Consider the following 14703-nt stretch of genomic DNA (forward strand, 5'->3'; position numbering starts at 1 on the left):
CATTCCCTCTGCTCACTGGAACAACTGGTTGGTCGGCGTGTGCCCCCCTAACCCAATTACCTTGTTAAATAACTGCATGGCAAATCCAGATCTGTCGATATTGCTGCCGAGAAACGGGCTGATAATGATTGATTAACTGAATGTATCCCCACACCCCCCCCCCCCCCCATGATGGTTATTCTGTTTTTTTTACTGCCAATTGCAATGTATATGGTGAAGGTTCTCACAAAGACTTTTGAATGATGTACAATTTTTTTCCTCGCTCTTCTTGCGTTCTGATTTGCCAGAACTGGAAGATGGGGCAGATATATATACACACGCAGGGGTAAAAGTGAAAAGGTCATATGTTCATTTATATTCGTAATATTCCTCGGTCGAGCCGAGGAGAGCAGGATTCTTTATAAGTTCAGAGTCGTGTTTATACAAATGCAAGATTCTATGTAATAAAACATTTCACGTGTTTAATTAGTTCAGTACTGAAAAGATGGATTATTGCTTTGAATCCTGTAAGACACTGACAACCTCTTGTAAAAGGCATTGTTTATTGACCTTCGATAAATTTGTACAAAGGGGGCAAACTCCAAAAGTTAATGGAATTTTGCAAACCAATTCATTGACCAGTATATTGGGTGGAAGAGAGAGAGAGAGATACACATTAAGACTTTTTGCCATTTGCCATTTCAGATCACAGAAATATATATTTGAATAAATATTGAGCAAATATGCAATCTCTATAAAATCAAGTCCAATTATACTTCAGTTCGAAAACCTTAACTTAAAAAAACTCTTCAGGTAGAAACATAACACTTTAGTATTTATCACAGTCTTGAAGAATAATTTATGTACAGTATGTTGTGACAATATATCAGCTCAATAGTTCTTTAATCAGAATTAATAACATCTGCAAGTGTATCCCATACATTGATCACTGATGGTGTGAAGAAGAATTTCCTGACAACAGTCCTAAATTTACCTTTTACTGGTTGAATTTACATCCCCTTGTCCCTCGTCTTAATATTTAACTTAAAGTAATATTCCAGATTTACTTTTTCCATTCCCTTACCAATTTTATTAATATTTATAAGCTCAGGCACCTCCTTTCCTGGATTAAAAGCCTAGGTTTGGCCAGTTTTTTCTTATAACTCAGATCTTTAAACTAAATTTGATCACTTTCGTGGGCTTTTTCTCACAGGCCATTGTCGGGAGCGGTGAGAGCGGAGATTCAGTGAGTATTTAAACTCAGTTTTGCGGGTTTTTTTTCATAGGCCAGTGTCGGGAGCGGTGAGAGCAGAGTTTCAGTGAGTATTTAAACTCACGTTCACGGGCTTTTTTTCACAGGCCAGTGTCGGGAACGGTGAGAGCGGAGGTTCAGTGAGTATTTAAACTCACTTTCGTAGGCTTTTTTTCAGAGGCTTACCATTCTCACAGACCAGCGGCGGCGTTCCAGAGCCATGTCACGATTCAAAATGTGATGCGGGCAGGAGGAAGCAGCTGATTGGGTGAGTACGGCCAGGTGAGTATTTATACTACTCTATAGTTTGACAGTTAATGTTCATAGTTTATAAAGTTTAGAAGGTCTTAATATTTTGGTTATAGTTTCTAAGGTCTCTGTTGTGTAGCGGGGAGTGCTAGGAAACAAGGGTATATCATTTAATTGTAGTATAATTGGTGGTATTAATTTAATTTAAATTAATTAAAGGGTAAGTCATGGCAGCAAAGCTCGGCCCCGTGGCATGCTCCTCCTGCACTATGTGGGAAATCAGGGACACTTCCTGTGTCCCTGACGACCATGTGTGCGGGAAGTGTATCCAGCTGCCGTACTGGCAGACCGCATTGCGGCGCTGGAGCTGGGAATTCAACATCCAGGGGTATTCAATATTCAGGAAGGACAGGCAAAAAGGAAAAGGCAGTGGGGTAGCATTGCTGGTTAAAGAGGAGATTAAAACAATAGTAAGGAAAGATATTAGCTCTGATGATGTGGAATCTGTATGGGTAGAGCTGAGAAATACCAAGGGGCAGAAAATGTTAGTGAGAGTTGTGTACAGACCACCAAACAGTAATGCTGAGGTTGGGGATGGCATTAAACGGGAAATTAGAGATGCGTGCAATATGGGCACAGCAGTTATCACGGGTGAATTTAATCTACATATAGATTGGTCTAACCAAATTAGTAACAATATTGTGGAAGAGGAATTCCTAGAGTGTATACAGGATGGTTTCCTGGACCAATATGTCGAGGAACCAACTAGAGATCAGGCCATCTTAGACTGGGTATTATGTAATGAGAAAGGATTAATTAGCAATGTTGTTGTGCGAGGCCCCTTGGGGAGGAGCGATCATAATATGATAGAATTCTTCATTAAGATGGAGAGTGAAGTAGTTGATTCAGAGGCTTGGGTACTGAATTTAAATAAAGGAAAATATGATGGTATGAGGCGCGAGTTGGCTAGGATGGATTGGGCAATGTTACTTAAAGGGTTGACGGTGAATAGGCAATGGCAAACATTCAAAGATCACATGGATGAACTACAGAATTTGTTCATCCCTGTTTGGCATAAAAATAAAACAAAAAAGGTGATTCAACATTGGCTAACGAGGGAAATTAGGGATAGCATAAGATCCAAGGAGAGGACATATAAATTGGCCAGAAAAAGCAGCAAACCTGAGGATTGGGAGCAGTTTAAGATTCAGCAAAGGAGGACAAAGGGATTAATTAAGAGGGGGAAAATAGAGTAAGCTTGCAGGGAACATAAAAACTGACTGTAAAAGCTTCTATAGATATGTGAAGAGAAAAAGATTGGTTAAAGTCAAGCGTAGGTCCCTTGCAGTCAGAATCAGGGGAATTTATAATGGGGAACAAAGACATGGCTGACCAATTAAATACATACTTTGGTTCTGTCTTCACAAAGGAGGACACAAATAAACTCCCAGAGATGTCGGGGAACATAGGATCTAATGAGAGGGAGGAACTGAATGAAATCAGTATTTGTAGGGAAATGGTGTTAGGGAAATTGATGGGATTGAAGGCTGATAAATCCCCAGGGCCTGATAATCTACATCCTAGGGTACTTAAGGAAGTGGCCCTAGAAATATTAGATGCATTGCTGGTCATCTTCCAAAATTCTATAGACTCTGGAACAGTTCCCATGGATTGGAGGGTAGCTAATGTAACCCCACTATTTAAAAAAGGGGGTAGAGAAAAAATGGGGAATTATAGACTGGTAAGCCTGACATCGGTAATGGGGAAAATGCTAGAGTCCATTATAAAAGATGTAATAGCAGAGCGCTTGGAAAACAGTGACAGGATCGGACAAAGTCAACATGGATTTACTAAAGGTAAATCATGCTTGACTAATCTACTGGAATTTTGAGGATGTAACTGATAGAATAGATAAGGGAGAACCAGTGGATGTGGTGTATTTGGACTTTCAGAAGGCTTTCGATAAGGTCCCGCATAAGAGACTAGCGTGCAAAGTTAAAGCACATGGGATTGGGGGTAAGGTACTGACTTGGATAGAAAACTGGTTGGCAGACAGGAAGCAAAGAGTTGGAATAAACGGGTCTTTTTCCGAGTGGCAGGCAGTGACTAGTGGGGTATGGCAGGGATCGGTGCTAGGACCACAGTTCTTCACAATATATATTACTGATCTAGACGAGTGAACTAGATGTAATATCTCCAAGTTTGCAGACGACACAAAGCTGGGTGGGCATGTGTGCTGTGAGGAGGATGTAGAGAAACTCCAGTATGATTTGGACAGGTTGGGTGATTGGGCAGATGCATGGCAGATGCAGTATAATGTGGAAGGCAGATTATTATCTGAACAGCAATAGATTGGGAAAAGGGGAAGTGCAACGAGACCTGGGTATCCTTGTGCACCAGTTGCTGAAGGTAAGCATGCAGGTGCAGCAGGCGGTCAAGAAGGCAAATGGTATGCTGGCCTTCATAGCGAGAGGATTCGAGTACAGGAGCAAGGATGTCTTGTTGCAGTTGTACAGGGCCTTGGTGAGACCACACCTTGAGTATTGTGTGCAGTTTTGGTCGCCTTATCTGAGGAAGGGTGTTCTTGCCATGGAGGGAGTGCAGCGAAGATTCACCAGACTGATACCTAGGATGGCAGGAATGATGTATGAAGAGAGATTGGGTCGATTGGGCTTATATTCGCTAGAGTTTAGAAGAATGAGAGGGGGTCTCATTGAAACTTATAAAATTCTAACAGGACTAGACAGACTAGATGCAGGAAGGCTGTTCCTGATGGCGGGGGAGTCCAGAACTAGGGGTCACAGTCTAAGGATAAGGGGTAAGCCATTTAGGACTGAGATAAGGAGGAATTTCTTCACCCAGAGAGTGGTGAACCTATGGAATTCTCTACCACAGAAGACAGTTGAGGGCAATTCATTAAATATATTCAAGAAGGAGTTAGATATATTTCTTAAGGCTAAGGGGATCAAGGGATATGGGGAGAAAGCAGGGACAGGGTACTGAATTTGGATGATCAGCCATGATCGCATTGAATGGCGGAGCAGGCTCGAGGGGCCAAATGGCCTACTCCTGCTCCTATCTTCTATGTTTCTATGTTTAAAGATCAGGCATTGTGGCTCTTCTCTGCATTGCCTTCTGTGCTTGAATGTTCCCTTTGTGTCTTGGTAACCATAACTGAACATTGTGGTGCAGTCTGACCTGAGCACTGAACAGCTTGATGACAACTTCCTCTGAGTTGTATTCTACTATTTTGGTTATATAATTGAACATTGGCTTTGTTGATTGTTGGTTGGATATGTTTAGTGTTGACTCTACTAAAACTCCAAGGGGGGAAAAATTCAGTTGGTTTGCGCCTCCCGTTAGCACCTTAAGAGGGCGCGAATGGGGCACAAAGCAACTAGCGCCCGGGCGAGGCGATATCTGCACCTCTCACGGAATTGACCGGACATTTTGCGGCGGCGCTAAACAATACCGCCCGATCTCCTGCGCACGCAGATCTTGACATCATTCGAGCGTGCAACGCCCTTGGGGCGCCCCGGAATGGAAATTGAGTGGCGCCCCCCTCCTTTCCTCCTGGCGCTACCAATGACAGGTAGACTGGAACACTACCCAGTCGCTGTGGGGCTGGGGGGGTGGGGGGGCGTTATTTAAAGCAGGCCTCTTCCTGGCTTTTTCTGTGGTAGACATTTTTGCACCACTCGTTCTGAGAGAGAGTGAGAGAGATTTTGAGAGAGAGAAAGAGAGAAAGAGAGACTTCTGCATTGAGTCAATGCTGTCTGAAATAGTTTTGGCTTCTGACCATAACTTTGCAGGTACTTTGGTTTTTGACCTTCATTACATTGCTTGCCAAGATACTATGGGTGCTGCAATGAATGGGGGCATCGTCCTGCGCCATCAGATTCGGAGGGCACAGAGACGCAGAGAGAGAGTGGCAATCATGGCCAGATGGAGGAGGGCCAACAGGCCTTACCCTCCCAGGGTATTTCGCCAACAATTCTCCTACATTAATATGTCTGAGGAGCAGTGTTTGCAAAGGCTGCGCTTCAGCAAGGAGGTGGTCACTGAGCTCTGCCACCTGCTGCAGTCAGATCTGCAGCCTCAACTGAGGAGCAGGACGTCTCTGTCGGTGGCAGTGAAGATAACAGTGGCTCTGACCTTTTATGCCACCGGCTCATTTCAATCAGCTACTGGGGACATCGCCAATATCTCCCAGTTCGCGGTGCATTGCTGCATCCGTCAGATCACAAATGCCCTCTATAAAAGGAGACGAGAGTACATCTCTTTCCCCATGACCCCGGACAAGCAGCAAGAATGCGCAATGGGCTTTGCTAGGATAGCGGGCTTCCCCATGGTGCAGGGCGCCATTGACTGCACGCATGTGGCTTTGCGTGCGCTGCAAGAGAATGCCGAGGATTTCCACAACCTGCTTAAACGTTCAGATGGTCTGTGACCACAGACAGCTGATACTCGCTGTCAATGCCCACTATCCTGGCAGCAGCCACGATGCATTCATCCTGCGCCAGACTACTGTGGCAGAACTTTTCCAGGCACCGCATCACCCAGGTGGTTGGCTTCTCAGGGACAAGGGATATCCACTGTGCACCTGGCTGATGACACCGCTCCGGTCGCCCAGCACCCCTGCTGAGCTGCGGTACAACGAGAGCCATCAAGCTACCAGGAACAACGTTGAGCGCACAATCGGCGTGCTCAAGCAACGGTTCCGCTGTCTGGACCATTCTGGAGGAGCCCTGCAGTACTCGCCTGAGTGAGTCTCCCATTTCGTTGTTGTGTGCTGCATGCTGCATAATCTGGCAATCCTCAGGACCCAGCCAATGCCACCAGGCCTTGGAGCACCACCAGAGGAGGAGGAGGAAGAGGAGGAGGAAGATGAGGAGGATGATGATCAGCAGCACCAAGGCGGGAGGGAGGCACACAATGTCGAAACTGGAACGGCTGATAGCAAGCCGCTTCTAGGCCACTGCTGAGGAAATGGCTTCTGCCATTGAGAACAACATGAATGAAACCAACCCGCAACCCCTAAGCTGGTCAAGGCAACAATGACTGCAAAGACCAAACATGTACATTTTGAATACAAAAACTTTTTTATTTTACAAACTCTGTGTGTCATTTCCGCATGACAAACTAATAGAACGAAACACAAAAAAAACAGTCATTAACATAAATGGCTCTCACAGCCTGGAGATAATGTCCAAAACAGTAACAAAAATTGGACCACGAGCCTCGGCCTTTAATAAAAAAATGAACAACATTTTGTCACACCTCCTACTTTTTGCCCTTCGAGGGTGATCTCCTTCCCTTGCGCACTTCCCCCCTTCCCACCCTACAGCTCCTCCGTAATGGGACCCCAGTGGCTGCAGCAAGGCTGGTGGAAGGCTGCTGATTGTCACAGCCTGAGACTGCAGATGCCCTTGAAGGACGGCCTCGACCAGCTCTGGGCCTGGAGGGCCTGGCTACAGACTGCACCAACTCTGCATGGGCGGCAGCAGTCTGTCCTACAGGCGGTGGCAAGTGCAGTGGAGAAGTGACAGTGGTGGCAGCAGGAATGCTGTCATCTTGAGAGAGGACAGCAACTCCCTGCTTGACCGACACACTGGCACTCCCATGGGGCAGCACTTCAGCATCCGGAGTAATCTGCTGGAGCACAGATTGCTGGCCTGCTGCGGTGCGGTGAGAGCCCCGGGGAAATGTGTCCGAACCAGCGAGGATGGCAGCAGTCAGTGCTCGCGTGGCCTCAATCTGAGTCTGCATGAGAACAGTCAGAGATGGGCTCATGGCAGCCAGTGACTGAATTGCAGCACTAAGCATTTGCGTGGCATCCGCCTGTGCTACAGCGAAGTGCTCCACACTCCTTGCCAGTGATTCAATGCACTCGGGCACCCTTCCCACTGCACCCATGAGCTCAGTGTGCCTGTGCACCGCCTGGGTGTTCATTTCAGCGAGGAGCCGCACCTCCTCTGCGTCCAGTGGAGTAGGTCTCACTGGCATACTCTCCCTCCGGGGAGAAGGCCCCCGAGCTTCCCTACCCCCATCGCGTTGCTGAAGCCCGCTGGGTCCTGGAGCTTCACCCTCATCAGACCCTTCCCCCCTGCTCCCCTCCAGGGAAGGCATGTTCCCAGTGTGGGCATGGGCTTCCTCGGGAGAGGGTGGCGCTGATGCACCGGCTTCCTCTTCCTCCTCGCCTGCAGCTTCACTCCCGCTGGCAGCTTGAGGGCCTGTCTCCTCAACTGGTGAATCACCATCTGAAAGCAGGGAGGTACAAGAGTGGCTTTAGTGTGAGGACAGGGTGCCAGCAAGGGAGGAATGAGTGCAGCGATTTAGTAAGTTGGATTGAAAGTGTCAAAGGCTGGTGTTGTGAGGAACAAGTGGAAGGAGAGCGGAAAAAAGGTGATGACCTTACCATTGCTGTCCAGAACGGGGTCAGCGTCTCCAGTGGCGACGGGACCGATCACCCGGCTTGCCACAATCCTCTGGATGCGCACCTCAAGATCGCTGAGGGGTTGCAGCTGAGGCCGCCGTCCACCCATCCATTGCTGCTGTCTCCTATTATGAGATAGCTTGGCCTGCAAGAAAAAGGACGGCGTCTGAGTAAATATACAGCCATGGTCTTGCCTAATATGCCTCCCATAGTTGAATAGCCCTTACTGTATGCAGCCACGGTCTTGCCTGATGTGCATCACATAGTTGAATAGCCCTTACTGTATGCAGCCATGGTCTTGCCTGATGTGCATTCCATAGTTGAATAGCCCTTACTGTATGCAAAGTGTGGAATGTGCGTGTGTGTTTGATGAAAGGGCCATAGGTGTTGGATGAGTGTTGGGCATTGGGGCTTTTAAGACCCTCTGGCCATAGAGTGAGGTTGAGATGGAGGGATGGAGAGGTTTTGAAAAGAAGCCACTCACCCTGACGACCCGAGTGAGGTCGTTGAACTTTTCTACATTGGATATGGGTCCTGGGCACCATGCTCCTTGAGGAGACGCTCTGAGCCACCTCCCTCCACACTCTTCTGTACTCGCGTGGCAAAGGCCTCCTGTCACTCTCTGGGTACAGGATAGATCTTCTACACTCCACCGCGCCAACCAGAGCCTCCAAGGCCCGCTCGCTGAAGCACTGTGCTCGCTCCCTGGCCCTCTCCATAGTCGTTGCCTGCAAGATTTAGCCACAGGTCTGTCCAGGCCGAGATTCAAGGCTCCAATGAGCAGGGTGTGGCTGGAGAGCAAGATCGACCCTCCCCTTTAAGAACTGGCCAGCGCCAGTGTGTCTGTGTTCAATTGTTAACTGACAGCACCTGCACTGCGCCCGCGCTCTGAGGTAGCGCCTCACTCCTCGGGCTTAGCGCCTTAAGAGAGGTGTGTTGCACCTGATTTAGCGCTCCAATCACCTCCAGGGGCGATAAAAATCAAGTTTGCCGTCGGAGGCGATAATTAGCGCCAGGTGCTAAATTTTGCGCACGGCTGATAACGGCGCCCCAAACAGGGCGATACTGAATTTCTCTCCCCAAGGTCTCTTTTGGCTTCATCCTTAGCTATTTTAATATCATTCAAAGTCAGTTATTTTTTCCTTCCTTTGTGCAATATTTTACATTTGTCTGTAGTAAATTACATATACCATTTTCTGCCCACTTACATATTTTATCCGACTCATTCTGTAATTTCCAAGCCTCCTCCTTTGATTCCAGTGCCTCAGCTAGATTGTAAGAAGTCACACAACACCAGGTTATAGTCCAACAGTTTTATTTGAAATCACAAGCTTTCGGAGCGCTGCTCCTTCGTCAGGTGAAGTGGAGAGATACATAAAGACACAGCTTATATAGTCAGAGAATAATGCCAGATGATTACAGGTAATCTTTCTAACTGCCATTTATCACACCTCGGCAGAGAGATAATCACAGCAATCAAAGGTGTGAATGGTGTCCAAACAGGTTAGTCAGGAAAACATTACATCAAAGAACAATGAGGTGGGGTCACAAGGGGTCAAATGTTGCAGATGCTGGTGTCTGTATGAAAAACAAAAAACAGACAAAAAACATTTTTTTTTGCTGGAAATCACAGCAGGTCCGGCCGCATCTGTGTAGAGAGAACAAGCCAATGACGACTCGAGTCTGGATGACCCTATGTCAGGTGGGGTTACATGTAGCGTGACATGAACCCAAGATCCCGGTTGAGGCTGTCCTCATGAGTGCGGAACTTGGCTATTAGTTTCTGCTCTACGATTTTGTGTTGTCGTGTGTCTCGAAGGCCGCCTTGGAGAATGCTTACCATCTCCTTTTCTGTCCACTCTATCTTTTCTGAACATTCTATTCCCTTTAATAGAATAATTGAATCATACAGCACAGAAGGAAGCCATTCAGCCCACCGTGCCTGTGTCGGCTCTTTGAAAGAACAATCCCAATTAGTCCCACTCCCCTGCTCTCTCCCCATAGCCCAGCATATATTTCCACTTCAAGGCTTTATCCCATTCCCTTTTGAAAGTTATTATTGAATCTGCTTCCACCATCCTATCAGGTAGTGCATTCCAGATCATCACTTTTTTTTCCTCATGCCACCTCTGGTTCTTTTGTCAATTACCTTAAGTCTGTGTCCTCTGGTTACCAACCCTTCTGCCCTTCATGATTTTGAACACCTCTATCAAACCTCCTCTTAACCTTCTCTGCTCTAAGGAGAATAATCCCAGTTTCTCTAGTCTCTCCACATAACTGAAATCTTTCATCTCTGGTACCATTCTAGTAAATCTCCTCTGCACCCTCTCTAAGGTATCGACAACCTTCCTAAAATGTGATGCCCAGAATACTCTAGCTGTGGCCTAACCACTGTTTTATAAAGGTTTAGCATAACTTCCTTGCTTTTGTACTCTATGGCCTAGAAATTCGGTTGGCTTTGCGCCCAGTTTTCGCCCAAAGAGGGCTTTTGCGCCACTTGCTAAACTTCCCACGATATTCAGCGGTGCGGTAATGGCGGCGTTAGCCAGTAGCGCTGCGCCGCCACCGATGACGTCATCGGTGTGCGCAGTGCCCCGCTACCGCCCCGCTACCGGCCCGACCGCCATATTGAGTTGCGGCCGCCTCTTCCGCGGCGGCCGCAAACAGCGACCAGAAAGCGGGGCCTACCTGATGTGGTAGTGGGGCGAGTTAAGGCGGATGTGCGGCCGGCTGCTTTTTCGGCGGTCGCCTGCCCGCACCTCCTTCCCCGGCCTCCTCCACCCCCCCCCCGTGGCATTGCCGGCTGTTTTCCGGGAGCCCGGCACTTCTCCGTGGTGCCAGGCTCATTTGCCGGCACTAGCGAGCGGCGATCGCGCTGTTGCAGGCACCTCCCCCTTAAGAGAGGGAGGAAGGCCTGCAGTACCGCAGCCTGCCGCTCCGCAGCGGGTGGCGCTGCAGCACTTAGTGCGCTGATATTCAGTTTCAGCGCCCCAAGCGGGGGCGCCGAAACCCTTGATTTGCGGCCGGCTTCGACTTGGGGCGCTGAAACTGAATATCCGGCGGGCGCAAGTGGCTCCGCGCGCAGCGGTAATTTCTGGGCGCAAGCGAGCTGGCCGCCCCAAAGTCAATTTCTAGCCCAAAGTCTCTGTTTATAAAGCCAAGGATCCTGTATGCCATTTTAACAGCCTTCTCAACTTGTTTTTTTTAGTCATCCTTTGCTGGTATAAATCAACAAATAATGGAGGCCTGTAAAAAAGGCCAGTAAAAAAGGTACGGTAATAATCATGGGTGATTTTAATCTCCATATTGATTGGATAAAACAAATTGGCCATGGTAGCCTGGAGGAGGAGTTCATAGAGTGCACCCGGGATGTTTTCTTAGAACAGTATGTAATGGAGCCAACCAGGGAGCAGGCTATCTTGGATCTGGTACTATGTAATGAGACAGAATTAATAAATGATCTCATAGTAAAGGATCCTCTAGGAAAGAGTGATTATAGCATGGTTGAATTTCAAATTCAGTTGGAGGGTGAGAAAGTTGTATCCCAAACCAGTGTCTTGATCTTAAACAAAGGCAATTATAATGGCATGAGGGCAGAACTGGCTAAGGTGGACTGGAAAAACAAATTAAAGAGTAAGAAAGTTGAAATGCAGTGGTGGACAGTTAAGGAGATATTTCATAGCTCTCAACAAAAATATATTCCAGTGAGAAAGAAAGATTTTAAGAGAAGGGAGCAGCATCCATGGCTAACTAAGGAAGTAAAGGATGGTATGAAATTGAAAATGAAGGCGATAGCAAAATACTGCAGATGTTGGAAATCCGAAATAACAACAGAAAATGCTGGAAAAACTCAGCAGGTCAGGCAACATCCATGGAGAGAAATTTGAGTTGACGTTTCGGGTCGAACCCTTCTTCAAAACTGGAAAGAAAAGAAAATAGATCGAAGGCAGGGCTGCGATCGGACAAAAGAAGTAAAAGAAACAAAAGCAGTAAAAGAGGCAATAAAAGGTATACGAAGCTAGATGAGATGGTAATAGGCTGAGATTAGGTGTGAAGTGTACTGGCAGGGCAAGAGATAGCTGCCAGGTGTGAGAGAGAAACAAAAGGAAAGGGAGGGGGTGGGGAAAGGAGTGGAAAAATTACAAGTGAAAATGTAATAGGGGCCGAGGTTATGATCTGAAATTGTTGAACTCAATATTGAGTCTGGAAGGCTGCAAAGTGCCCAATCGGAAGATGAGGTGCTGTTCTACAATGTTGCCAAGATTGGTGGGAGACCAGAGGATTGGAAATTTTTTCAAAACCAGCAAAGGATGACTAAAAAATTAATAAAGAGAGAGAAGATGAATTATGAGAGTAAGCTGGCAAGAAACATTAAAACAGATAGTAAGAGCTTCTACAGGTATATAAAAAGGAAGAGAGTAGCTAAAGTAAACATTGGTGCCTTAGAGGATGAGACTGGGGAATTAATAATGGGGAACGGGGAAATGGCAGAGACTCTGAACAAATATTTTGCATCTGTCTTCACTGTAGAAGACACTAACAACATCCCAATAATGGATGATGAAGGGGCCACAGGGAGTGGGGAACTAAACACAATCACTATCACTAAGGAAATAGTACTCGGCAAAATAATGGGACTAAAAGACGACAAGTCCCCCAGACCAGATGGCCTGCATCCCAAAAGTGACTGCAGAGATAGTGGATGCATTGGTTGCAATATACCAAAATTCCCTGGACTCTGGAGAGGCCCCAGAGGATTGGAAAACCATTAATGTAACAACCCTATTGAAGAAAGGAGGGAGACAGAAAGCAGGAAACTATAGACTAGTTAGCCTAACATCTGTCGTTGGGAAAATGCTGGAGTCCTTTATTAAGGAAGCAGTAGCAGGGCATTTAGAAAAACATACTGCAGTCAAACAAAGTCAGCATGGTTTTAGGAAAGGGAAATCATGTTTAACAAATTTGCTGGAGTTCTTTGTGGATGTAACAAGCAGGCTGGACAAGGGTGAGCCAGTGGATGTGGTGTATTTGGATTTCCAGAAGGCATTCGATAAGGTGCCACATAAAAGGTTACTGCATAAGATAAGAGCTCACAGAGTTGGGGGTAATATATAAGCATGGATAGAGAATTGGCTAACTAACAGAAAGCAGAGAGTCGGGATAAATGGGTCATTTTCTGGTTGGCAAATGGTAACTAGTGGGGTGCCACAAGGATCGGTGCTGGGGCCCCAACTATTGACAATCTACATTAATGACTTGGATGAAGGGATCAAGTGTAATGTAGCCAATTTGCGGATGATACAAAGATGGGTGGGAAAGCAAGTTGTGCAGAGGACTCAAAGAATCTGCAAAGGGATATAGACAGGCTAAGTGAGTGGGCAAACATTTGGCAGATGGAGTATAATGTGGGAAAGTGCGAGGTTATCCACTTTGGCAGGAAAAATAAAAAAGTAAACTATTATTTAAATGGAGAGAGATTACAAAATGCTATAGTTCAGAGGGACCTGGGGGTCCTTGTGCATGAAACACAAAAGTTAGCATGCAGGTACAGCAAGTAATCAAAAAGGCAAATGGAATGTTGGCCTTTATTTCAAGGGGGTTGGAGTATAAAAGCAGGGAAGTACTGCTACAACTGTACAAGGTATTGGTGAGACCACACCTTGAGTACTGCGTACAGTTTTGGTCTCCTTATTTAAGGAAGGGTATACTTGCATTGGAGGCAGTTCAGAGCCGATTCATTAGGTTAATTCCAGAGATGAGGGTGTTTGACTTATGAGGAAAGGTTGAGCAGGTTGGGCCTATACTCATTGGAATTTAGAAGAATGAGAGGTGATCTTATCGAAACATATAAGATACTGAGGGGGCTCAACAGGGTAGATGCAGAGAGGATGTTTCCCCTCATGGGAATATCTAGAACTCGGGGGCACAGTCTCAGAATAAAGGGTCGCCCTTTTAGAACTGAGATGAGGAGGAACTTCTTCTCTCAGAGGGTCGTAAATTTGTGGAATTCTCTGCCCCAGAGAGCTGTGGAGGCTGGGTCATTAAATACATTTAAAGTGGAGATAGACAAATTTTTGCAAGATAAGGGAGTGAAGGGTTATGGGGAGTGGGCTGGGAAGTGGCTTTGAGCCCAAGATCAGCCATGACCTTATTGAATGGTGGAGCAGGCTCGAGGGGCCAAGTGGCCTATTCCTGCTCCTATTTCTTATGTTCTTATGTCCTGCCACCTTCAAAGACTTGTGTATGTACACCCTCAGTTCTCTCTGTTCCTGCACCCCCTTTAAATTGTACCATTTAATTTATATTGCCTCTTCTCATTCTTCCTACCAAAATGAATCACTTCACATTTCTCTGCGTTAAATTTCACCTGTCATGTTACTGCCCATTTCACCAGTCTATGTCCCCCTGAAGTCTGTTACTATCCTCCTCACTGTTTATCACATTTCCGAGTTTTGTGTCATCTACAAACTTTGAAATTATGCCCTGTATACCCAAGTCCAGGTCATTCGTATAAATCAAAAAGAGCAATGGTTCTAATCAGTGTTCCCCCTCTTTTTTTGGTGCGTGGTCCCTTTAAGTGGCTGCACGGCCCATTCAAATTTTTGCATAAGCGACGTTTCTCCCATATAAAAGCCGGAGCCTACTCAGGACCTCCAGACCACTGTGCAGCCACGCAGCTTAGTGAGAACGTTGGTCCTAATACTGACCCCTGGAGAACACCGCTGTATACTTCCCTCCAGTCTAAAAAAACAACTGCTCACCACTACTCTCTGCTTTCTGTCCCTTA

Source organism: Somniosus microcephalus, chromosome 1 (genome assembly GCF_052327205.1).
Source record: "Somniosus microcephalus isolate GS21.2 chromosome 1, FLI_Smic_1.0, whole genome shotgun sequence".
Classification (NCBI taxonomy): domain Eukaryota; kingdom Metazoa; phylum Chordata; class Chondrichthyes; order Squaliformes; family Somniosidae; genus Somniosus; species Somniosus microcephalus.